Source organism: Perognathus longimembris, chromosome 9 (genome assembly GCF_023159225.1).
Source record: "Perognathus longimembris pacificus isolate PPM17 chromosome 9, ASM2315922v1, whole genome shotgun sequence".
NCBI lineage: Eukaryota > Metazoa > Chordata > Mammalia > Rodentia > Heteromyidae > Perognathus > Perognathus longimembris.
Genome location: NC_063169.1, coordinates 66,669,242 through 66,696,147, shown reverse-complemented (window position 1 = coordinate 66,696,147; position 26,906 = coordinate 66,669,242). Strand labels below are relative to the sequence as shown.

Below are 26,906 nucleotides of genomic sequence, written 5' to 3'. Positions count from 1 at the left end.
AAGTTACAGGCATTATTTTGTTTGCCCATTTAAAATAAAGCAAACCTTTCAAACGAAGGATCTCAAGAATAAATCATTTCTACATCAAGCAGAAAATACTATCAAGATTCAGAAAGTTGTACAATAGGAAAGAAAAAAGAATAAGCAGTAAAAGTAGAAAAGTAAACAGGATCAGCACTTCTCCTTTTTATACTGACAAGAAATACTCATATTTTTTCACAGCAGTTACTTTGCATTCTAAAACATGGCACTTTCAATTGGGGTAAATCAGTTTTTAAGAACTGCTACTTTTTGATGTAATATGCTGTGATTGTCATAGCTTTGTCCATTTAATATTTAATTCCTTGAAGCCATCTGTTTCTTGCCTTCCTTATAACATCTATTTTGTCCCACAAGGTGTTTTAAGACACAATTTTGGAATTCCAAGGGCACTGAAAGAAAGTATGTATAAGGAAACTCGCTATGTTTCAGAAAAAATGTTCAAAAGCAGGTGCCAATTAAGTCATCAGTTCCAATAAAATGTAACCTGGAGTAGCAGAGGCAGCATCTGTCCACAGGTAACAAACATCCAGTCCATTAGGCATGCTGGGCTCTAGACAAGGCTGGGGCCATTAAACTAACGCTGCAAGCTATGCGATGCTGCCATGCAAAATATCTCCAAAGGGCTCTGAGAGGCTTGGTTATCTGGAGATAACTCAACAATATGGACAGATGCACGCAGGGTAGTCTTCATCTCACAAAAGTGCAAGTTTTCTGCTATCCAACCTGTGCTCTCATTGCCTCCTCCGCAAGAGAAAACAGCACACTTGGGGACATTTTCCTCCAGTGCTTTGGCGAAGTATGATGCGTCTGGACAAGGACAGTGTGTGCAAGGCCTCCCCCTTCAGTGTTTAATGCTGTTTCTACAGACTCCTGTCCCAATACCTCTTCTAAATGACTTCCTGTCAACTGGACACTGTGTAAAACAAAAAAACCCACAAAATATTTTCAATAGTTTTGTGAAATATGGGTAGAGGAATACAGGTGACTGTGAAAAAGGTAAACAATATGAAGAGGGAGATGTAGTCGTGAATTCTTCTCCACAGGACCAACAGCGAACCGGCACATGAGGCTGCACCAGTACCTGAGTTGGCTCCTGTCACTCATGAATTATCTGCGCACTCTCTCACTAATTATATTATTATGTTCTTCAGGAATCATAAATATTCATTTTTTCTTGTCTTTCCCTTCTGCCATCTATCGAAAGATACACAGGCACAAGTAATCAAGATGCCTCAAGGCTTACAACTGGAAGGTACAGACGCAGAAAGGCTGTACACTAGGATTGCAGCACAAGCCAAATGTGTGGATTTAAGAGGTGAAAAATCACAAATATTGTCATCCAAAATAAAAGCAATTTCTTGCAAATTCTTGCTTAATATGGGACTCTATCGTATAGTTCTGCTCTAATTATTATTTATGAAACTCTACACTACACCTTTCGTTTGTATTTAAACTGATAAAGCAGGCTGCCAGGGAGATCTAGCCCCCTCGTATTCATTTCTATCTGCTGCTTTAGTTTAAGGCAGATTTTCCTTTATTTCACTTTTCCACAGCCATAAAAAAACTCATTTCTAATTCATCCGTTCGTTCAGCTTAACCTCTCTTCTCAGCAATTAAAGCACTCTGCGCATCCCTCATCTATCACACAGCCAGCTAAATAATGCATTGCGTCCCCCGCTCATCTTTTATCATCCCAAATGACAGGTATTAGCATATCTCCCCAGTCAATTACAGTGCAGCAGAATAATCACAGCATAATTGGGCGAAAGCCACTCTAATCACCAGCCCTGCAAACGCACAGAATAGAAACTGAGTGGCAGTTCAGACAGGCCTTGCTCTTGTCCGTGACTCCCGCCAACAAGCCTGGCAGATCTCCATTTCCTTCCTTTTAGAACTTATCCTTCAGAGAGGTTAACTTCTCTGTGCATCCTATGGAAGAGAACAGAATGCTTGCACACCCGTCAGGAAGCGCTTACTGCCCAAGTGTGCACACTGGTATATGCTACTAAATAGCATCTCCCACGTCCCACCATCAACTGGAAAACAAAAAGGTCATTTCTAAGGATGATGTCACAAATGTTCTATGTATAGCTAAGACTATAAGACCACAAAATATTAGTGTCATTTACTATCAAAACTGCACCTTTTCCCAAGCCCACATGGAAAATGAATACTTCCTGCATCCCGAAAATCAAGATTTCTCAATGTCTTCCTATATACAGGTAACATTTTTAAAATTAAACAAACAACTGCTTTCACTTATACGGCAAGAGAATTTAATTTCTTAAATTGATGATGATAGTAAGCATAGTTATTAAGATGACTACATTGAAACAAAATTAAGAGTATACACTGAGAAATTTGGAATAAGTTACAAACTTCAGACACAATAAGTAAACAAACAACTTCTAGATGTTTTTGGGATGCCTCTGAATTTTTCTTGTAATTTTACTGTTTAGTATTTAATATCCAATGTAAGCCCATATCAGTGTCATTTTAAGTAACATGTATTCATATTATTTGCTATTTTATTTTTCATCTCTTTTTCCCCCCTCAAAAGAAATGTCATTCTGAAATACAATTTAATTTGTGAGGTGGTAGAGGGAAGTGAAGAGAAACTTCTTTTCCCTTCTTTTTGGTGTTGCTGGAGTTGAGGCTCTTGGAGGTACTGGGCAGAGGGCAAGAGGACCTTCAACACTGGGAGGAGCTCACCTGGCTTTCCATTTGTGACTGGAGAGATCGCGCTTGGCTGGAGCTCGGCCACGTGAGTCATGCTTCTAGCCTGGCTTTTTCTTCACTGTTTTAGAGATGGAGCCAAATGAACTTTTCTGCTCAGGCTGGCTTCAAACAGCCGACCCTGAGCTCTCGGCTTCCTGAGAACTGGAGAAACTAGTTCAATTGTGGTCCTGAGGACCACAACTCCATGGATTTCCCCCTTCCTCCCACCGGCCACTCCTTCTCATGTGTCCATCTAAGGCCGTACACATGGCAGCAGCAAACTGGCCAGCAACACTTGAGATGTGCTTTGGACAGAGACAGAACTCTGGCCTAGCGCGAGTCCCGTGTCTGCACAGGCAGGAGGCCTTGCTGGCACAGTGGCCAGTACACTGGGCTAGACAACGACAACCACTGGCCTGCTGCCCGTGAGATGAATGGCTTAGATATGGCAAAATCCTTAGCTTGGCAAGGCAGCAGCAGTAGAGATACCAATGGAATTCAGGACAAGTAAAAGAATAGGCTATTATGGCTATAAATCAAACAAGTGATGATGTATATTCCTTTTGAATACGTTCAACCACAAATTCAGTCCTTCAATATATGTGAATACACTAGAGTGATAGTTCAAGATCAAAAGGCCAATATGAGAAGATCAGAGTCAAAACTAATAGTCCCCAACTTTTTCTTGCTTCCACACTTGTTATATTTTAAGTTATACTACAAGTTGTTATTTGCATTATACTTTCAAGAACTCAGCATGTATTTTTATTGGCATACTTTTGTGAATATACACACAGGATGTGTTATTTCAACTGAAAGTGGCAATTTTCTTGCTTATTAGAGAATATCTTTTACAAGTATTTATCAGAAGTACATCTGGCATGTAAGCATTAATTCCACAGGCTTGTCCCCAAATCTTGATTTTTAAAAAATCACATTTTAATATATTCTTTAATTTAGACAAATGTTCCACTTGGCTTTAAGTATCTTCTAACATATTGGCTCTTTCAACACCAGCCACTTTGACATTCTCAACTGACTTGAAAAAAATTGACATAGCTTGGGAAGAGGCCAAATTTAAGTCAGGGGGAGGAGAGCCTTCACCATAGGAAGAAACCAAGCTGGCTTTAAAAGTTGGCACTTAGAGACACCCTAAAACAAGCACAATCAATACCAGACCCTGTCATCTCTAAAAGCGTCTCTTTGCTTCTTCTTACTAAAAATCTTCAGCAGTTTGATGATTATTAATATGGTCACAGCAACTCTAGGCTAAAGATTTTTGCAGGCAAGCTCAGAAATATGTCTCCAATTGTACATGCACACCCTGATGAACAAGTGTTTGAAGGAGGGGATAGATGTGCATTTTTGTTATTATTAGAATATGTAGTCCTCAAAAATTAATGCCAAACTAACATCCCCAGAGAAAAGGATGGGAGGTAATTCCAAATTTTGCAAGTAAATAAGCTTGCTTCCAGCATTCACTCCACGGTCCCTTAAAAAGCCTCTTATGAAATCCATACCATCTGAAGGCCATGTTTGAGTCCAACACCATTTTACAAGATGGAACAAAATCTAGCCAAAGTGGGTCTGAAATGTAGTGCATTACAGTCCCCTGCGCTCTGTGTGTGTGTCTCCGGCAGTGGGCTAAGGCCAATGTTTCTGCACCATGGGCTCTGTGGACAGATACTCTGCAGCCAGTATAGCTATTATCTGCTATCTACCAGACAGAATATTTGATCTAGCATGAATGGAACTCCTATTATGCTAGCAGCACTTGGTCATCATATACTTGTTTTTGATATATCAAAGGCTATTCCAGAAACGGTCTATATCCTTCACCTATGGCTTTGCCATTAAATCCCATGTACATCTTGCAATTACCTCACACTCCAATACATATCCACTCGAATCGAGGTACACAATACACAAAGAAAAATGTTGCTTTCACTATTTGACATTCATTTAAAATTTTAAGGGAGTTGTAACACACTGAGTTGAACCATATGAACTTGTCAGCATTAGATCATTAAGCTATATAAAACTGCTAATTCTGTAAGTTCATTCTCCTCCTTGGGAGAACTAATAGTACTCTAACAATTTTGTGTACAGAGCACTGACCTGTGAGGCAGAAGCATAGATTCTTGTCCTACTTTGTCACTACTAGATGGATCTAAACCTCCAGAAAGTAACTATCGATCTATCTCACCCTCCTTTACTGTGGGTTTTTTTTTTTTGTAGGTTACTTTTCTTCTTTAAGGAAAAAAATGAAAAAACAAGTGACCAAGTCTCTAGAACAAAACCAGAGAGTTGATAAAGGAAATTTGGAAAGAAGATACAAGGTGGTAAAAAAATGAAATTCTTATACTGTCTCTTCTTGAAGTTTCTCCCTCCTGGCTTTATTTAGCGGGGAGATTTGTTTGTGCATGAAAAATAGTTACATTCTCACCCTAAATAGTGAAAATACCCTAGACTCTCACACACTAGAAGAAAAGAATACTAAACGAGGGAAGAGCTGAATGTTTTCCCAAATGAATGCAGGCAGCATATTAAAAGTAAAGACCTACAGACACTTAGGGCTGGCATCAGTGTGCTAAGCTTACAGTGGAATTCTGCCTAGGAATACCAGTCTAGAAGTCAGGTAAGCTCTCATGACAGGCTTCACCACTCCATCTGCCTCTTAACCTCTGAAGAGCACATGCTTGGCCCTTGTCCTTCTACCTTTTCTAAGCTTTACGTTCATTCATCCCACTTAAGACAGAGCTGTAACAATCAGAACTGAAAACAAAAATAACAAGTAATATTTACTCCCAATTCCTGCCAAACAAGACTGAAGTCAATCAAACATGCAAGTGTGTGAACCACCAGCAGATGGCAGAAGCAAGGCTGGGAAAGGCTGAACAAAAGAGAACAGGCAACATGGATTCCCTCATCAAGGCTGAGAAAGGCTGTAGGCCCACTTGTCTTTCATTTATGGGAACATGGCAAATCCCCTGTTGGAACCAATGTATTCTACCATTTTAATTTAAACTCAATGAAGAAAATGACAAAAAACAAACTTGGTAATCTATTTTTTTCCTAGGGATTTGTAACTGATTTTAACTAGATATGCAAAAATAAATCCTTTTTAGTATGGAAAGTCAGAGTGTCTAAGAGGATAAAACCCAAAGAAAATGTTTGCTTATTTCATTGCAATGACATTGTTAACCTTAAAAATACTTTCACCGAAGAAGCCAGTCACACCCACTTATGAGTCAGCCAACAGAACACATTAGAAAAAGCATGGAAAGATGATGAAGAATTGGTTATGGGATAACTTTAAAAGAAGAAATTTATATAATGTGGGGTTTTGTGTGTGTGTGTTTGTTTTTGTGCCAGTCCTAGGGGTTTGAACTCAGGGCCTGAGCACTGTCCTTGAGCTTCTTTTTGCTCAAGGCGAGCACTTGAGCCATAGGTTCACTTCTGGCTTTATTTTATTTTATTATTTTTTTTAATGGAGATCAGTCTCACAGCCTTTCCTGCCTGGGCTAGCTTTGAACTGTGATCCTCAGATCTCAGTTACATGTGTGAGCCACCAGTGCTCGGCTTATATAGTGTATGGGTGTGTGTAGTCTTTTTTTTTAAAAAAAAACATATCCTTGGTTGTGAATGTAGTTACAAAAAGAAATACTTTAATAGTTCAAATCACACTGTACTCAGCTACTAACCATTATACACGTGAACTACTGTACAAGTGACCCCAGGCACACTGCCAGTCCAGTCAATGCATTGAATGTATCCTAGTGGAAGGGTGTCAAGTTCATTACCACGTTGAAAACTTTTCTTCTCTCAAAATCTAATGGGACACGTCAACTTTGTTATAGTTTGCATTTCTTTCTGAACAAACATCCTCTCTACAGAAAATTCCTTCTGTCTTCCACTTACTTTATCTAGTTTCAAATTAGTTAATAAAAAAAAGGCTATTCTAATTGTAAAAAAATTTTTGGGGGGAGAAACTCGAGTTTTTAAGTTATTTTTCTCTGCTATATCTAATCAATGAAGACATGAATAAAAATGCATGAATGTAAACAAATTTAGGATTTACTTTTAAAGTCTCACTGTCTAGGTAGTTGAGCTTATTTGGGCTTTTTTTTGTGGGACTTTTTTTGCTTTTTTTGCCAGTCCTGGGGCTTGAACTCAGGGCCTGAGCACTGTCCCTGGCTTCTTTTTGCTCAAGGCTAGCACTCTACCATTTGAGTCACAGCGCGACTTCCAGCTTTTTCTATATATGTGGTGCTGAGGAATCGAACCCAGGGCTTCATGTATACGAGGCAAGCACTTTACCACTAGGCCATATTCCCAGCTTATTTGGGCTTTTTATATCTAGGAGACTCAAACAAATTGTAAATGTTATTGACAAAAGAGAACAAAAAGTTAAATATAAAGAAAAATAATGATATATAAATATAAAGGGAGAAATAGAAGTTGTGTTCCTGGCTTTCAATACTAAGAGGTGAGGGACTCTTGGGCCTCTAGCTTCCACATCTAGACCACCACAGGACCTTGAAGATCTGCAGTTAACACCTGCAGGTCAGTTGACGAGTGCAGTGCCGTTTCATCAATGTCACCCCTTGCATTCTTCTCCCCTTCTTTCCCGACCTCATCCAGACCCTCGGATTACTTGGTTCCATTTTCATATACGTGCACTGAATATAATGACTATTTTCACCCACCCTTCCTCTCTCCATTCATGCATCCATCCACCCTTCTTCCCCCTTTGCCTCTCTACTCTTCAACTTAATCCTAAGGGAGAACAACAGTCCTCATGTAGTTAGCTACAAAAATTTAGAAGACAAAGGATGATCATGAATATGAAGCATATGAAATGTACAGATTGATGGGACTTCTTAAGAAATGTACAAAGCTAAGTGAAGTGTCAGAGCAGGAGGATCACTGAGACCAGGCCGGTTCAAAGACAGCTTGGACAACTTGGAGGCACTACTTCAGAGCCCAAAATAAAACCAAATGATGCTGGTCTGCCATCATCAATCTCTTGGAGAAATGTATTAGCAGCAAGTCATTTTTAAGCTGTTTTTCTATACTCAGTAGTATAATTACAGGTACATATACACTTGCTTAGATGATTTATCATTACTAGTAGCAATTTCACTTTGTCCATTAAGAACATAGAAGACATACTAATCTTGTAAGAAGTAATCCACGTTGGCTATCCCTGGACTTTTGATTTACTTTCTACAGAATTACATACTTTTAATATGTACAAGTCTTAATCAAAACTCAAGCCGGTAGTCTAGTTTACAAGAGGACTTTCCTTTCCCAATGAAGATCTATTTTACCTGATTCTTTTTTTAAAGCTTTGAGCCAGGTACCAGTGGCTCATGCCTATAATCCTAGTTACTCAGGAGGCTGAGATCTGAGGACCTCAGTTAGAACCAGCCGGAGCAGAAAAGTCTGTGACATTCTTTATCTCCAATAAACTACTCAGAAAAGGCCAGAAGTGGCGCTGTGGATCAAGTAGTAGAGTGTGAGCCTAAGCACAAAGGCTCAGGGACATCACCTAGGCCCTGAGTTCAACTCCCAGGACCAGCAAAAACCAAACCAAAACAAGCACATCTTCTACTTACAATTATTGCCTTTTCTAACTATGCATAATTAAAAATTAGCCATCTTGACTAGATAAAAAAGTCTGACATTGTTTACATTCAGAGGAAAAAACCTGAACCACCATAAAATAATTGACTATGAAACAGTTGTGAGCAATTCAACGTTACCTTAAATTAAGCCTGGTAAAACAGTAAGTCAGTATCTGTGCAAAAGTAACATCAGAAAAGTAGAAGAGCAAGCACAGATGTTTCCCATGAGATTAGTTTAAAAAGTTGATCTCACAGCCAGGCTCTGGTGGCTCATGTCTGTAATCTTAGCTATTTAGGAGAATGAGGCCTGGAAGATCTTGGTTCAAAGTCAACCAGAGCAGAAAATTCCTAGAGACTCCATCTTCAGTTAACCAGCAAAACGCACAACTGGAAGTAAGGCTCACATGGTAAAGTGCTAGCTATAAGCAAAAAGACTGAGCCCTGAATCAGTTCAAGATGTGGTACCATCACACACACACACACACATACACGCACGCAGGTACACATGCACACACACACTATTCATGTCATATCAGACCTAATAGTCCTGACAGTTTTGCATGACTCGAGGGTTATTTTCCTGGATTACATTGCACTCCATTCACTGACAGCACCTGGCCAGCTGTGCCTCGGGTTCTCAGGATGAGTAAAACAGTTATACTTACATTTTAAATCAATATTAAGCTTGTAGTTTTAAACTTGGCTTAGAAGGCAAAACATACAAGTGGCAATGATACAGAAGCAAAGAAAAAGAAGGTAAGGAAGGATTAAAGGTTCATTAAAAATATTCATGAAAAGGATCCAATATCTGAGGGACAGCTATGTGCTTCAGAGAAGCTGCAGGCTGAACTTCACTCAACAAGGCGATGCTTCCAGTGGACGCCTACCAGCCAGCCAGGTGAGGCTGTTGGATTTTCCCTCCCAAGAAGATGATAAAAAAATCAGAAAAAAAACCAACTAATCGCTACCAATTCTGAATATTTAGATTTCATAAAAAAATAACATAAATGCTGACATGTAAAACATATTTGCTGACTTCTAGGTAATGAAGCAGTCAAATAAAAATTCAATTTTTTTTGCTTTTCAGTATTTCTGTAAACTGACTAAGCCACTAACATGTTTCAAAGTGCTGTTTGAATCTGGGGCTACTAAAGGGATCTGCTCATTGCGTCAGACCGCTTGCGCGGTGGGGCAGGCTACCGAAGGTGCTAGCTCCACCTCCCCTCTTCAATTTGGCATACTCAGTAAGTATGAAAGATTATAAAGATGAGTTCACAAGAATTCACACTACAGGTTTATTAGATATGCAATGAATATTTTGCATGCATGCTGGGTATTAAATTAAAATGAAAAATTCGGAAGATGGCCATATGTTAAATTCTGTAAACAATATGGAATTAGCTCTATTTAGGCTTAATTTATTTTGCTAATTTCAAACAGACATAGAAATACAAAAACATATTAAGGTTGTAAACTTGCTATAGCAAATATTTATGAAGTACTAATTCATGCCTTTTCTTTTCAGTGGCAGGCATTTACAACTAAAAACCTTGCCAAGTTTCTAACTTCAGAAGAGTTTTGGTTTGGGTAGTCACCTCACCTGTCACTACAGCACAGCGCTTCCATCGTGCTTTGGAGATGCCAAGTGTACAGAATGGAAGGAGGTGGAGAAATGCAAATAAGGAACGCACAAGGAGCGAGGTGAGAGCCATCCCTGGACCTCAGGCTGGGAGGTGGCCTCCAATGGCAGCACTCGTGCTTGCTCCTGATAGCAAGTCCTCAATGGTGGGTACCTCTGCCCTTCTCATGGGTACAAAAGTGTGGCCAGCTGCCCCAATATGTGCTTCCTTTTAAATACAGGCTGTAAAAACAGCACACGTGTATATGAAAGGTGAAAATCTGAAGAACACAGGTTTGGAGGATTTTAATTCTAAAACTTCTAGTCTCCCTGTCGCTCACCTCTCCCAGAGCTCCCTCGGCACTGACGTCCTCTTCGCTGACACCCATCTGCCACCGGAGCCCAGGTCACAGAGCTTCTGCCTCATCCAGGCCCCTGCCCTTGAGAGGCCCCTGGGCAAAGCCATCCTCTAAAATGTGCCCACAGTCATCTATCTAAATGGCAAATCTGACCAGTACCTGGATCACAATCTTTTAATAGCTTCCCATTTTCTATAGGGTAAAAGTATCTTTAGCCTTTCCAACCCTGGCTCATGACACACAGGCAGAATTTAACTTTGATTCTTTCTGATATTTCCCATGGTTAGTTCCTACCTGAAAATAGCTTTCATGTCTCCTACTCTCAACTTAGCTCAGGGGCCAGCCAGCACGTGAGAAAGCCGCCCCTTCCTCCAGATTCACTTTCCGCCTCTGCACGTTGCTAGCACGGACTCAAGGCCGCCTCAGGACAATTCATTTGTTTAGATGCCTTTGCCAACCCACTGAAGGCTCTTTGCAGAAAGGAGCTTGATTTTGAATGGGTTGTGACTGGACCAGAGGAGAGCAGTAGAAAGCAGGGATGAGAAATAGATAGCAAACAGCTACCTGATCAAATCTTCTATAGAAAATAGAAGAAAAAAGGAAGCAAGGATTATGTCTAAGTTTGATCACAGTCAAAGCAAATCCTTAACTCCTTAGTGTTGATTAAACCAAGGCCTTGCTGCAGAGCTTGGCCCCCACTCAGGACAAGCAAGGAACCTGTACAATAACAATAACCTACACCAGTCCACACACCTCGAGTCCGAAGGCTGCATCCTCCGAAGCCCAGACTTCAACTTGGAATCCTAAGGAGAAAAATGGCTAAGGCACAACCAAGGATCTCTCTGAGCCCAGGCATGGCCCTGACTCGGGGCCGAGGGAGGTGGCGGGGAGGTCTGCGTGTGCTCCCGGCCTTGTCCTGGTGTTCAGACGGGACAGGCTCCTGTGGGAGGAAATGCCGGCCTCGGTGCACCTATGTCCACGGAGCTCCTCAACAGGCCGGGCCCCCTACAGCACACGCCGCGGCACACACTTGCCCATCTTCCTGCCAGGCAGCAAGGGGAGCGCTCCGCCCGCCTCCAGTTTCACTGTGCTGGCCTGCTGCTAGTCCTTTCTTGTCCTGCTCAAATCAAAGTGGGCAGAGCTGAATCTCTGGAATGCTGCAGAGCCAGAGCTCCCAAAGCAGCTCGGAAAAGGCAGCCCGGGCGAGGCAACAAGTTGTGAAACGATGGCAGAACTTCAGTGTTGGCCATCAGTCTTATATGCTAGAACCCAGAGCTCATTAACGTGAATTTTAAGAGCTGTGTGGAAAAAGGCATGTACTGATCATTGCTGGCTTTTAAACATCATGAGTCAGTCCGTGTGTAAAGCTTCTAACTTTGGTGACTACAGATAGCCAATGTATGACAGAAAAGAGAAAGGAAACAAAACAAACCTGCATGGTGAAAAGAGTCGGAAAGAGAACATGGGGATGGGGCATCTCACCAAGGATTTTAACTCTTTTTAAAGTAGGCATATGGTGTGTATTTATGCAGAAGACACACAGTCCTATCCAGTATATCATGCTCCAAGACTGATATCCAATATGAAATTAGAGGTGCTAAAAAGAAAATTCTGCTCCTGAATGTTATGAAGCCCCCCCCCCTCCCCCCCATGCTAGAGGCTGGAGCATGCAGCGAAAGAAAGGCTGGATAAGGGAATAGGGCATTGAGAAGATGAGCAGCCTCATTTTGATTAAAAACAAAAAAAAAATATGTTGCTGATACCAAATATGAAATGTTGGATCAAGTACAGTAGGAAATCATTATAAGATTCACTGACAGCACTTCTGTGTACGCTTCCATTTCCAAAGCTAACTGTTAAGATTTAGAAACAAGCCTTACTATATGTAGACTTTAGGCTTCACACAAAATGCTGTTTGCATGTAACTTGTATGAATTTCCCAAGTCCTCTATGACATGAAGTTACTAACTGCAAATGTTTTGAAAACTGCAACTCCTGATCAACACTAAAAACTTCAATCACAAAGAAAAGCACCAATTTGCTTAAGTCAACTACTGTGAACATTACATGACATTTCATTGCAAATTATGCACATATCATATCTGTATAATGCAACAACTCAGTATTTTAACTCTAATACGAATGTTTTAACATATGTACAATTACTCTTAAACATACTGAAGTTCAAGCTGGCAAAAAAATACAGAATAAATTCTGCATATTTTTACAAATTATAAAAAGTCAAGAAAGTATAATAATAACGTAAATTTTTTTTTAAAGTCAAGAAAGCAAGAAAATTCGGTAGCAAACAGAAATCTACTTCAACAGAGGATTTTACTGTATTGACAACTGGAGGTAAGTGCAGGGTCCAGCTGTCATATGAAGTTAGAATCCTCATGGTGCTACTAGTAGCCAGGAACAAGGCGGGAACCCAGGGAGGGGAAGAGATCAACAGGCCAGCTTCACCCTTCACCTTAGATTCTGTCTCAAGAGGGGTCAGAGACATGTCCTGAAAGTCCTTATTCCACTTTAGCATGTTTAATTGAAAGACTTTACAAAAAATTATATTTTGCTTAAAATATATGCACCCTAGTCTCTATTTCTGTAAGGTTTTTTACTATAATACTTACAAACAAAACTGATTTGAAAACCATGAGACCAGCCTCACTTTAAATTAGGGGACTATCACCGTCACACCAGGTTTTCATGTGGAGACTAAGAGTAGTTCTAAGTTGGAAGGAATCCCCCTCTAGTGGGAGGAAGGGAGTATTTCAACCTTTACAGAATTTTCAAGTAGCAGTCATTAAAAACTTATCCACAGAAATTAACCAATGCGCCTTTAGTTATATACTTGAAATCTTTTAAAAATGAAAAGTTGACAATTATTTCACAAATAGAAAATATCTAAAATTAATGTACAAACTAGAAGTACGTGTTGAGTTAATGTGATGACATTTTAGTTACTACCAAACCAATCTCATCAAATTTAATTTGGCTACAAAGCTATCATTATTTTAAGTAAAAACAAGAACATGCTCCTAAGGAAACATTATTCTCCATGGAAAGACTTTTTTAATATGCTGGGAAGGCACAGGCTTTTATTAAAATATTGGTCTTAATTGTTTGCATCCATTATACCCTGCACTTATTTAATCTGAGATTCTCAAAAGAAAAATACTTGCTCACTAATACACACATTCTGGATATTTAATACATAAAAGATTCTATGCTTAATATCCTAAGATAGTCATGATGAATTTCCCAAAAATACCTACATGAAATGTATTTACACATCCATTATATGATTTAAAAACTTCAAATACAGAAATAACAAGATCAAGTTATTTGTGGTACTGGTTTTATTTTTAAACATCAGTTTGGGGATACTTTATCAGCATATAAAATCATGAAGAGATCTGAGGATCTCAATTAAAAGCTAACCCAGGCAAATGAAAACACAAGAGACCCTTATCTCCAAATAACCAGCAAAAAAGTCACAAGTGGAGGTATAGCTCAAGTAGTAAAGCATCAGACCAGCAAAAAAAGCTAATAAGCAGGAGGGCAAGGCCCCAAGTTCAAACTACAGTTCCCTTTCTATTAGATCATCCTTATTCAAATAGTGGTCTAAAAACAGGAGGGGATTATAGGCTGAATATATGTAATACAACATTTCCAGTCAGAAATGCAAGAAACATATCAGTGATTGTTTTCTGACATAGAGCTTATTTTTTCATTGAATTTTGTCTTACAATGGAAATTTTTTAACAGCCTTATGAGAGCTTTCTAAATTAAGACTAGTTAAAATAACAGTAACATAGAACATTGTTCAACATCAATAATGATTCTAGAAATATAAGTAAATTTACTCCATGTTGGTAAAAGCGAAACGTATAATAGCTAACACTTATGTGTACAACTGGACTCCCCATGCTGTGATAGGTATGTAAATAAGAAAAATAATCACATACTGTACACCTGTATCCTCCAGCAAATTAATGCCCATTTACACAGAAATCCATCCTGTTACAGCAATCTATTTTAAGGAAGTAATTTGTGGTATATGGTTTACACATTAAGCATGAATATATAACATCATCACTTAAAGTGATAATGGAATTGGTGAAACAGTACCGTGTAGTCACATGGTAGTGCATCCTACAACCCTAAGAACCTCAGATTTCAAAAAAATAGTTTCAATTTGTTGTGCTGGTTTTAGGGCTTGAACTCAGCCTGGGCACTATCCCTGAGTTTTTCTTTGCACAACATCAGTGCTGTACCACTTGAATCACACCTCCACTTTCAGCTTCTCGGTGGTCAATTGGAGAATGGAACCTGGTAAGAGTTGCCTGCCTGGGCTGGCTTCAAACCAGAATCCTCAGACCTCAGCATCCTAAAGGAGCGAGGGCTACAGGTGTGAGCCGCTGGAGCCCAGCCTGGAAGGATTTTATAACATGGGAAAATGCTAAAATCTAAAACCATGTTCAAAACACCAATCCTGACCCTTTAAATATCTGAACTCACCTCTTCCGTTCCCCCATGCCTTCTAGTCCTTCCTCCTCCGTGCCATGCTGGGAAGTGCCTGTCTCTCTTTGTTTCTGTGGTGAGGGGACTGGGGGAACTCTTGGCTGCGGCCAGCAGGTGCTCAGCATGCCAGGGACCCTCTCCCAGCCCTCTTGGCCCTGGCTGTTTTCCAGGTTGCTTGTCTGTACTCAGGCTGCGTCACTCCCGCTTTTACCCTCCCCATGTCACGGGGGAGGCCAGCCTGCTGCACTGTTCAGCCATTCGCTTCCCGAGGAGCTGGAGGAAAGGCAGCAGCACCTCGGTGCCTAGCTGAGATGGAGCCCAAACAAACCTTTGGATCCCCAGGTGGCTGTGAAGAAAAGCCATTCCCCCAGGGATTACAGGCTGGAGTCACAGGGCACAGCAAGTGTTTACTCATGGCCTTTTTTCCCTTTTTGGTGGTACCAGGGTTTGCAATAGATCAATAGATTTTTTTAAATAGGTACGATTGTTTTATATTTACATATTTGATCCATCTGAAATTTATATGTCAAAATAACCAGAGTAAGGGACTCAGTTCTAATTTTACATTTTGAAATATTCTAATTGAATAACTGTGATGACAAATAACCCATTTCCACACTGATTACAGATATCTATCTTTGCAATAATTAAACATTAAAATGCTGTGTTGCCTCAACTTCTAGACAAGGTTAAGAAAGGCAAATAACCTAACTGAGTTGCTACTCAACCCAGAGGGGTTTGAGAGTGAGGGGAGAAGACTGGTAATAATAAAAAGGAAGTGGATGCATTTTCAGTCCTTAAGAGTCACAATAATATTTGGAGAGTATTATTAAAAATCTGGATTGCTGTGGTAGCCAAAGAACACAAAAATATTATGATTCTCCTTACAATGTTTGCTGCATCTGCCTTGATTGGGCTAAGAAGACCAGCATACTAACTAGAAACCTACACCTCCTTAATAATATTTTTATGTTCGTTATGAAAAGGCAGACAATAATAAGGCACTCTAAAAAAAAAATGGGCCTAGGATGTGAGGCAGTTTAAATGATAAGCCTGTTCACCCGTATGCCCTGTTATACATATACATAGGCAGGCACGTTATAATGTACAGATTAAAATACAAGCTCTTGAAACATCCAATGAAAAGAAACATACGAATGCCTCTGACTACAGCTCAGTGTGCTGGTGGCTGACACCTGTAATTCCAGCTACTCAGGAGGATAAGACCTGAGGATCGTGGTTCAAAGGCAGCTAAGGTAGGAAAGTCTTGGAGACCAATAGCTATGAAAAAGACAGAAATGGAGTGGTGGTTTAAATGGTAGTGCTAGTTTTGAGCAAAAAAGCAAAAGAGCTCAGGGATAGTGCCCAGGCTCAGAGTTCAAGACCCAGGACGTGTGTATGTGTGTGAAGTACAGCCCATTAGAAACCATGTGCAAGGAATGTCAGCATTCCTCTTTTGCCATTAATTCTCATTAGCATGCAGGCCTGCTCTGCAGCTCAAGGACACGCCCGCCAGAACGGCTCAGGGTTGGTTCTCTGGCAACAGAAAAACACACAATGACGCCTCATACTGTGAAACGCTACTACGCAGAACAACCAATCTGAGTGTATTTTACATTAACTAAAAAAAACCTGATAGGGGCTCAATACATTTGTACCACCTAAAAGCATGTTATACTGAAGACTATGTCATGCGATTTCACAACAATATGTATTACAGTTTTGCTTTTCAACACCAGTGCTATAAGCACAGTATCTTCCATGCGAGCACGTTTAGCTGCACCTTCACAGCCCGGGCCGTTGCATTTAAAACAAAGGCAGTCAGCACTGTGGACACACTTCTTCCTAATGATTTTCTCGAAGTGAAAGAAGACACTTTTTTACTCCAAATTCCCTAGGCAGCAAGAAGACAGTCAGGAAGTTGTATTGTGACTCATCATGTGCAAAAAGGAACTAAAACAAGGAAGAGCCACCACCATGTAAGGTGACTTGACGGCCCCTCCATCAAAAGAGAGTGCTCATACATCTGTACATCTCATCTGGCTAGACTAGAATTTGAGTGAGTCAGTACACCGCAGGGGTAGACTCTCACACTGGGCCTCTGCCTCACCCACAGGCCCCAAGGGGCCACAGTGCATCCATTCTCCTGAAACTCCTATGTGTAAGTCCAGACTGGCTTGCAGGAGGACAAGAGACACGTGGCCCTGTTATTGTCTTTTCCTAACAGTCGGGCAACTCCCAGTTATCAATAACTGACTGAAGACGGGAGACTTGGCCCAGCAGAAACCAGAATCATCACCCAGCTGAAACCAGACTGTTATCAAAACCGTGGAACTGGGACCTAACCATAGATGGTGACTGATCTGTACTTAGGAATTGGTTTGTCACACAGCAAAAGCTAACTGATGCATGACATAATTCTACATAAAGGAGTGCTGGATGCTACACACACTGGCAGCTACAGGACACTCAAAGGGTTCGGGGAGCACTTGAAACACCCACAAAGTTCTTCTTCCATCTGGGTTCCCTGTGGAAAACTTTACAAAGACGTCTAAAATTAGAAAATTCAATCTCAATTCTTTACCATGAGAATGAAAGAGTGAACAGCATGGGTCCCCCGCTGACTTACACGGTGTCATTCAGTACAAGGGCTTTCTCTGTCCCTCCATTGGCTACGGCAAACCCAAGGCCTCTGCACTTGCTGCTCCCTTCTTGAAAAACACACTACCCAGTTGCTTGTCTATTACGCACTCTGCAGAGTTCTCTCCCTTACTATTATTACCACCTGAAAGTTTTCCCACTTACTCAGGTATGGCTTTTTGTTGTTGTTGTTGGTTGGTTTTGCTTACGCCAAAGGCAGGCCTTGCCTACCTTGCTCACTATTATTTAAAATGCGAAACACAGGAGTACAGTGGCTCATATCAGTAATCTCAGATACTTGGGAGGTAGAGATTGGGAGGACTGAGGCTCGGGTTGGCTTGGACAAAAGTTAATAAGTTAGTTCAATTTCAACCAAGAGAGACAGGTGCAGTATGTGCCCCTACCATTCCATCTATACTGTTAGCATAAATGGGAAGCTCCAAATGCAGGAAAATGTAAGAACCTCTAACTAAAGCAAAAAAGAACAAGGGGTTAGGCTTAAGTAATAAATACAGTGCCTGCTGAGCAAGTACAAGGCCTTGAATTTAAACCTGAGTACCACCAAAAGAAACAGAATAAGTGCTACATACCAATGAATATTGAATGACTAAACGTAAGGCTCATTACAACACATAACTAGGTTTAAATATGACAACCTATTACCGAAGTCTTATGCACCATTTGGCTGGTGATACACTCTTGTATTACATATTACTAAAAATTAAAACCAAACATCAGTTTTGTTGTGTTTAATAATTGTATATGCACACACATTTGCTGTATTTGTCTCTGTGGCCAAAAGTAAAACCTTATATCCTTTAAAAAGATTAGGTCCTAAACTGGTAACAATTATAGCAGTATGCTGCTCAAAGATAGATCTTCTCTACCCTTTTGAACACCTGAGCATTAAAAAAAAAAAAAAAGATTTGTGCCATGCAATAACTATGGTTGGGCTATGGCAGGTATTTTATTAAGAAGGCCCACAGTCCACTGCCTTCTTAAACTGAAAAGTAGATTTGTGCTTGGTGCTTGGGCTGTTTGCCCCAACACAGGACGGTGATAGCATCCCACCACTGCCAGCGTTCCTGACTGGCCAGTGCTCAAAGGACCAGATCATTCCAGAAATGAGCAGAGTAGCAGTCTACCGGCAGTTACACAGCAACGCATTTGCAAATTTCATGGCACTAATAACTCTTTACCTAAATAAATCACAACTATAAAAAGTCATTCCCAAACTTGTGGTGTTTATCAGAAAATATAGTTACAAAATAATGAGACAAGTGTATGTGTACATATATATTCACGCATATTTCATTGGCTTTTCTAGCACAACCCATGTGAAGATAACTAATCAATCTGAATTAGGTGCCAGAGGTTGAGATGCAAAGGGCTGAAGTTTGAAGCTAGCCATGTAGAAAAGTTTGTTAAGACTCCATCTCCAAAAGAACTACCAGAAAACTAAACTGAAGGCATGTCTCAAGAGGTGGAGTAAGAGCTGAACAAACAAGCCTCGCCTGTTTGAAGAGGCCCTGAGTTCAAATTCCAGTACTACAAAGACAATTATTTTTAAAAAGCTGTTACATTGTTTACCTAAAAGCATTTTCCCCTTTTTCTCTTCTAATCACATCCCTTCTGAAATACATAGTAAGTTAAAACTTACCCAACTCACTACTCACAAAGCTAGGGAGTTTAAAGACTACCAGCACAGAACTTTCATGACCTGTACCAACTTAACCTGTACAGGCTCAAAAACCCACCAGGAGCCCAGCTGACAACCTACGGGAGTCTGTCTTAACTGGCATTTGTTTTTTCTATTTAAGCGCAGAATGCGCCAGGGTGTAGAATAAAACAGTATGTCAAGGATAAAATAAACTTTTTTAAAAACAACAACACTCCAATAGCTTTAGCTGGCACTCAAGTGTCATCAGTGAGCAACAAGGTCAAACGTAGACAGGCCCACATTGCGTAATTTTTGTGAAATGGCATGGTGTACACAGCACAAAGGCCTAAGGGCCAGCGTTCACAAGTCTTCTTCAAGGTCACTTTCCACGTTTCCCAAAGCACTCATTCCTTGGATTCCATCTCTGCGTCCATCCTGGTACGTTTTAAAGTTACAGTCCTACCACAGACCATCAATTCAACTCCCCAAAGTAAGCTGATCGGATGTGAGAGCCAAGTCAGGGCGTAAGCCGCATCAACAACCTAACACTCGGGTCGGACGTCCAGGAGGGGCCGGCTCCTCTGGAGGGCTTGGGTGTGGCTCCGCCCTCCGTCCGCGGGGCCGGAGTTACTAGAGGCGGGGTTCTCCCAGCGCCCAGCTTTAGACCCCGCGGAAGAGGATCCGAGAAGGCACCCGCGACCCCGGCGTCCCTGGATGGGGGGTGGGGGGGATGGCTGAAAGGCTCCCAGAAAATATCCCCAAGGGCTCCCGTAGGACTGAAGAACGGGAAAGGGCAGGCAAGGGAGGGAGATGCACGAGCTGGCGCGCCTGAATTGGGTTTTTCCGCCAAGAAGGGGCAGTGGAAACCGCGCTTGGCCGGCCAGAACAGCGAGTGCGCAAACGGCCTACCCGCCAGGCCTGCCTGCACCCCGGCCGGGTTAGCTCCGCAGGGCCGGCACGCCCCAATCTCCCTCCCCCGCCGGCCCTGCCCCGCCCTCCATAGCTGGCCCCGCCCTCCACTGCCGGCCAGGCATCAAGCCCCGCCCCAGTCGCTCCAACCACCAAGCCCCGCCCTCCTCCCCCAACACTCCAACCACCAAGCGCCGCCTACCCCGCCACAATCACTCTAAACACCAAGCCCCGCCTACCCCGCCACATCACTCTAACCAATCCCCGCCTATCCCACCTACCCCCGCCCCAATCACTCCAGTAAAGCCCCGCCCACTCACCAAGCCCCGCCCTCCCCCAGGCGGAAGGAGGGCGCGCTCTCGCTCTCTCTCCAAAAGACAGACGCGAGGACCCAGCCTTGGAAGTTTGGGTTGTACGGGGTAAAAGACAACCACAGCCCGTAGGAAAAAACACATGGAGTTCTCTGAGCAGGGAGAAGCGGGGCCCTGGCGCGGAACTGGCGTGACATATCTGCAGCCCCGCAGCCCGGCGGCCCCGAGCCAGCGGGGCCTTTGGAAATGGTTCCGGGGCCTCCAGGCCGACCCGCGGGAGGAGCCAGGAGCGGCCCACGGAGACCGTCGTGGCGTGGCCGGCCCAGAAGACCTCTGGCGGTCATCGCGGGTGGAGGCGGGCGTGGGGTGCTGGTCAGAATCTGCCCAACCAGGGTTTCACCCTTCTCATGGCTACTGCTCAGCCCGCTGGGCTACGAAAACCAGAGGACTGACTACCCCTCCGCTGGCGAGGGGGAGGCCTTCCTTCATGCTCCGGCCTGGAGACCAGGCTCCAGCAAGGAAAGAAAAGAGATCTGGGCTGGAATGGCCAAACAAGCAGGAGGGCAAAGAGTCAGGGCCCCCCACCCCCACCCCGGGAGGCTCAGGACCCTCAGCAAGGGGCCTCCACTTCATCCCCAACATCCATGGCACTGAGGCTTACAAGTGTGGCTTTCCAAATGTATTACCTCAATCATCAAATTTTGCAAATAAGGAACATTCTGTCACCGTGATCATTAGGGTTATATATAATTTGCCATTTATAGACACAAATCCCTGATCATTTCAGTTTGGAAGAAAATTAAAGCAAAAGCAAATACAGCATAAATTTACATGCCACTAATTTTAAAAGATTTAATTTTTTCTTGAGTTATAACCAAGAGCCATATGGAGACGGGACAAATCTTGGAGGAAAAAGAAAAAAAATTAACATATAGTTTTAAAGCACCACTGTTTAATATTTTTGAATCTCGATTTGAGGAATAGCTAACCAGGATTCATCCTTTATATGACAACATTCCTCATTCAATGCTACCTTCTATTTATACAGCACCAAAAGAAAACAAAAAAACAAGAACAAAACTTGCATAGTAGCAAGTATGCTAACATTCATTTAAGCCCTTCCAGAATATTACCATATGAGTTAATAAAAAAAGGTCATTATTAATTTAAAAGGGTGATTGTTATTCAATTTTAGATTAAACATGTTATGGTCTGAAGTTACAGTTACATGGTTAAACACTTTCAATAAAAAGATTTACCCGTGTACTGTTGGTGGATTTTGTTGTTTGTTTTACATTTAAATTACACCAATTTTAAGTGTCCATTATGTGTCAGAATATGAGTGAATAACATGAAATGAGATAAGATATACCCAAGTTAGACTATAAGAATTAGGCTACCCAAATCAACTTATTAGGTCATTGTTCATCAGGGAAAAAAATCCTCAAAGCTTAGTTTCATCCTGTTTATTTTCCATGTGCTAATAATTTTCATGGAAACATACTTGCTAAATGCTTCACAATTTTATTTCATTTCCAAGTTTTTTTTAATCATAAATAGTGAACGTTTTGTTAAAAGCAGAACTCTTACTATGACTGTATTATTCCTTCCCCTGGCATTATCTACTTTGTCCTCCTATCAGCCAGACACACTGCAGCTTTTTGGTCCTCTGAACTGTACCAATTTTTATTTCTTTATTGATGTCTAAAGTGTGTGTGGGAGGAGGGGGGACTTAAGAAACCATAACGAGATTTTCAGATGGTTTTAATTTTAGTAAGATACTGACCAAATGCGGAGGTAAGGCTATTTAGTCAAGATGACTTTCAACTTCATGGCTAAATAACAGCGCAGGCATACCATTAGCTATTTGGCATACTTAGGTGCGACCAAGTATAAGGTGGCTAGCTGGCAAGGAAATTCAAGGTGTAGGTCAGAGTTGGCCACTAACCAATGTGGCATTCGTGGGGAAACAAATGACTGTTGAGCACCTGACAGTGGATGACTCATCTGAGCAGTGGAGAACATGCAGGAAGAGGGGAGAACACAGCTTAAGAAAGAACCTTCATGAGCATCAGCACAAGCCCTTTCCTGGGGCTGGGAATATGGCCTAGTGGCAACAGTGCTTGCTTGCCTTGCATACATGAAGCCCTGGGTTCGATTCCCAAACACCACATATATAGAAAATGGCCAGAAGTGGCGCTGTGGCTCAAGTGGCAGAGTGCTAGCCTTGAGCAAAAAAAGAAGCCAGGGACAGTGCTAAGGCCCTGAGTTCAAGGCCCAGGACCGGCAAAAAAAACAAAACAAAAAACAAAAAACAAGCCCTTTCCTCCTTCCTTGATAAGGGCAAAAGCCATGGTGCTGTGAATTCTAGGATTTCAGAACTGCTTTTCCTCACTGTTAAGGAAAAAACAGAAGGACACAGGCCTGACTTTAACCCCTCCAAGCTTGTATCTGTGCTTCAGTGTCCTCATACATATCACAACAGCAGCTGCTTCTTCTGATGACTCTTCTGACAATCAAATGAGCCTACTGGGTGTTATCTGTGACTATGAACAGATCACTCTAGGATCCTGTTTTTCAATCCAACCAACTCTAGTGTGGTTGCAGTGTCTTGCTGAGACCCTGTCTCTCTCTGTCAGCCTCCATTACTATGAAGTTTGTGTACATGATTTCAGGCTCTTTCCCAACCATCTTTCACAGTGCCCCCTGTGTTGTCTTCAGCAAATACAGACTTGAATTTGTTTTTCCACTTAACATCTCCAAGAATACATAAAGAACTGGATCTAGTGACACAATTTATCTTGGAATAAGAGGCCAGAAGGAGTCTGCTCCTAATCTGCCATGTGGATTCATTCCCCTGATGTCATTAATGGATGTTCATCACCCTCTCTGGTGATTTGTATACTGGAGCAATGATGTTTTTTTCAAGCCTTTATCCAATCAGACCTCTCACTGGTGCTGCAATTCTGTACTTTTGATCTCACCATGTTTATTTCCCTGACCCCATCCTTGGGATGTACATCGAACAAATGGGCTGGCCTGGTAGAATTTTATACACAATGATTTTATTTGCTTGTTTGTATGCAGCATGTGCGTATGCATACATGTTTGTATGTATGTATGTATGTATGTACATGTATATGTGGCAAGTGTCAGCCATTATGTATTTATGCATGCAACAGCTTCATTGAACTACTAAATGTTGTGATGTGAAACATGAACCATATGAAAACTAGAGGACTAGAAATTCTCACACTTCAGCAATGAGTCCTCACACTGGTACACCAGAGTTGAGTGGGGTTAAGATCTGAAGGTGATTCTCCATGCACACAGGCAATCATCATAGCAGTGTTTTGGTTAAAAGTCTCCAAATAGTGGAGTTTAATTTACCATATAAAGGAAGCAGTAATTTGAAAAATGTACAACTTTTGAGGGGAACATTTTCTCCCTATTAAAAGAAATCAGTTTCCATTTTAGGAATGTTTAGGTTCCAAACATTTGGACTATAGCAAAAGCAGGTAGAGATATATTTACTTCTAAGTATTGTGAAAAACACATTTGAACACATTATAAATATGACCTTCTATTTACTCATGGATTGTCCTTCAAAAAGCCTGAAAATGCTGATTGCTGGTGGCTTAAGTCTGTAATTCTAGCTACTCAGGAGGCTGAAATCTGAGGATGACAGTTCAAAGCCAGCTTAGGCAGGGAAGTCCATGAAACTCATCTACAGTTAACCATCAAAAATCTGAAAGTGGGGCTGTAGCACTAGCGGTAGTGGTAGAGCACTAGCCTTGAGCAAAAATGCTCGGACAGTGCCCAAGCCCTGAGTTCAAACCCTAGGAACTCCCGACTCCCAGAAAAGACTGAAGAAGAGTTTGGTTTTCAGACAAATGAAATTCAGTCTCAGAAGACACCAAAAAAGGTGTCTATCTAGATGATTATGATTTTGAATTTCAACAAGTACTACTACTTTTCTACAACAACAAAAACCATATTACTATTGATAAAGTCCTAAAAATAGATGCCAAACAGTGGAACTACTTCAATCCCTTTAAAGCAAGATGGCAAGTAAACTTTATTTTATTTATTTAACTCTTATGGTACTGGGGATTGAAATAAGGACCTAGGACTTGCTGGTCAGGTGTTCTACAGCTGACATGCATACAGCCCTTTTTTGACTGGTTACTTTTCAGAGTTTTTGGTGGGCCTCTGGCATTTTTTATTGTTATTATTAAGCCGTTGCCAGAGAGGTTATTAGTTACAATTCAATCTCTTCTTACCCAGAATGCATCTAGACTGCAATGTGCCTAGTATTTTAGGCTTCCTAGCTGAGAAGCCCTGTGCCACCACACCCAACTTCCTTCTATTGACACAAAGTCTTAGAAACTTAGCTGGGGCCGCTCTCCATTCTCCACACCTCAGCCCTTGGGTAGCTGAGGTTGGAGGCAGGAGCCATCAGTGCCCGGGCGATAGTGGAGTTAGAACTCAGCCTTGCACTTGGCTATACAGGGGCCTGCCACTTGGGCTTTTAGTTACAGGGACTCTATATATTGATGCCAGTTTGCCTGGACCTCCTTCTCATGTTTATGCCGCCCACGTGGCTGGGATAACGGATAAGCACCAGCACACCCAAGTTTTCTAAGCTGAGATGGGATCTCATCAACTTTTTGCCCAGGCTGGTCTCAACCCATGATCCTCCTGACCTCTTCCACCCAGCTAGGGCTGTACGTGTGAATCACCGTGCCTAGCACAAACACATATTTTGTAAAATCTCATATGGCCAAAACAAACTAGCAAAAGAACATTTCCCCTAATAAATCTCTTACTGATTGAAGTACTACTCTTGAGGCTTTGTCTATTATGTCTCCATTCTTCCCTTTCCAAAACTCTTCATTGTCAATCAAAATGCCTTTAAAACCTACCTAGAATAACTACTGAGTTAACATAGGTTCAATTACTAAGACATTAGAACTACAACAGCCAATCTGTAATCCGTTTATTTGCATGGTAACTCAATCGAGGTGGAGTGGGGTGGAAGAAGTTGAGCAGTCTTGTCCAACAAAAAAATAATGCAATTACACATATTAATTTTCTATATTCTAGTAGTCCTATCAAGGGAAGTAAAAACAAATAAAGGAATTAACTTAACAGTATAGTTTTAACCCAATATACTCAAAATGGTACCACATCAACATTTGATCATATAAAAATTAATGAGACGTGTTAAGTTTTTTTTTGTCCCATGATATGTGTTCATAAATCAATACTTTCAGCACATTTCTGTTGGACAGCAACAGTCAAGTGCTCGACATATATACTAGACAGGTTTAACATCTGAAAAAAACCCTAATAACACACTCAACTGTTTGGGACTTATTATTGAAGACAAATCCATATTTACATAAATATGGATTAATAGGATTTAAAAAACTAGACTATGGGCATACTATGGGTGTAAGAGATTATCATATTGATATGAAGATGAGATACAAACAAAAAAGCATTAATATCTATTCGGATTAACATTGAAATGTTAAAAATATTTTAAAAAATGTTTTGTGTCGATACTGGGGTTTCAACTCAAGGCTGGTGTTGTACCATTTGAGCCATACCTCTATTTTTCGCTTTTTGCTGCTTAATTGCACATCAGAGTCTCACAAACTTTTCTGTCCAGCCTGGCTTTGAACTGCAATCTTCAGATCTCAACCACTGCAGATCTGAAGCCACCAGTGTTCTGCGACACTAAAATATTATAATATAAAAACAGGAATCAACTGTACTTGACTGGCATTGTTCCTAAGCCAGTCTCATCACTTGATGAGACTTAGCTTAGTCAAACGTCTGCTTGATGATAGAAGCGAAGAGCAACTTCCACATCTGAGGCCAAATTGAGCAACATCCCATGTGTGAGAAGATGCTTCCAGCCGCTGGAGCCGCTCCAGTGCCTGCGTCTGCGGGGAGGGCAGGCAACCGAGGCAGGACTGGCATCAGAGGCATCTTTCTGAGGGGTGGGATTATTTACTCGTGAGGTGGGAACAGTGCTGTGACTGGCCCAACATGGGCAGGAAAACGTTCTGCAGGAGGCCAACTGTACCCAATAGAAAAGGGGCCTGCATTCTCAATGGCCTGGTGTACACCCCATCCACTGAAGAGATAAAGAAAAAAATTACGATTTTCTCCATGGAACTTCCATGTATTTCCTTATTAGTTTTCTTTCTATTCTTCAGCATGTTAATTATACAATGTAAGGGATTTCTCTGCGCTTTTTCTATACATGTATGTGCACAATGTACTTTTGATTATATCAACAATTCAATTCATATCCAAAGCCTTCAAAACAGTTGATAGCTCTGGGACTGACCAGACTTTGCCAAGTGCGCACTGCAATGAGATGCTGCTCAAATCCCTTAGTGGGTCAAAAGCAATACTAATTTTCTCTCGTGGCCCCTGATATCTAAGCAATGTTTGTATTCACTGTCAGCTATAGATGCA

At 41.4% G+C, this 26,906-nt stretch overlaps 1 protein-coding gene and 1 long non-coding RNA gene across 6 annotated transcripts in view; both read right to left on the bottom strand.

The window, feature by feature from the left end:
* The window catches only part of LOC125357437, a 28,039-nt gene extending 13,090 nt beyond the window's left edge, over positions 1 to 14,949 (bottom strand). Inside the window, exons 1-2 of the long non-coding RNA XR_007212154.1 lie at positions 13,554 to 14,949; positions 10,144 to 10,148 (exon numbers count right to left, since the gene is read on the bottom strand). This is a non-coding gene — a long non-coding RNA (uncharacterized LOC125357437). The remainder of the gene's footprint in view (positions 1 to 10,143; positions 10,149 to 13,553) is intronic.
* Positions 1 to 26,906, bottom strand: part of Arid1b (AT-rich interaction domain 1B) — a 309,189-nt gene that overhangs the window by 120,521 nt on the left and 161,762 nt on the right. The gene's annotated exons all lie outside the window — the stretch shown is intronic.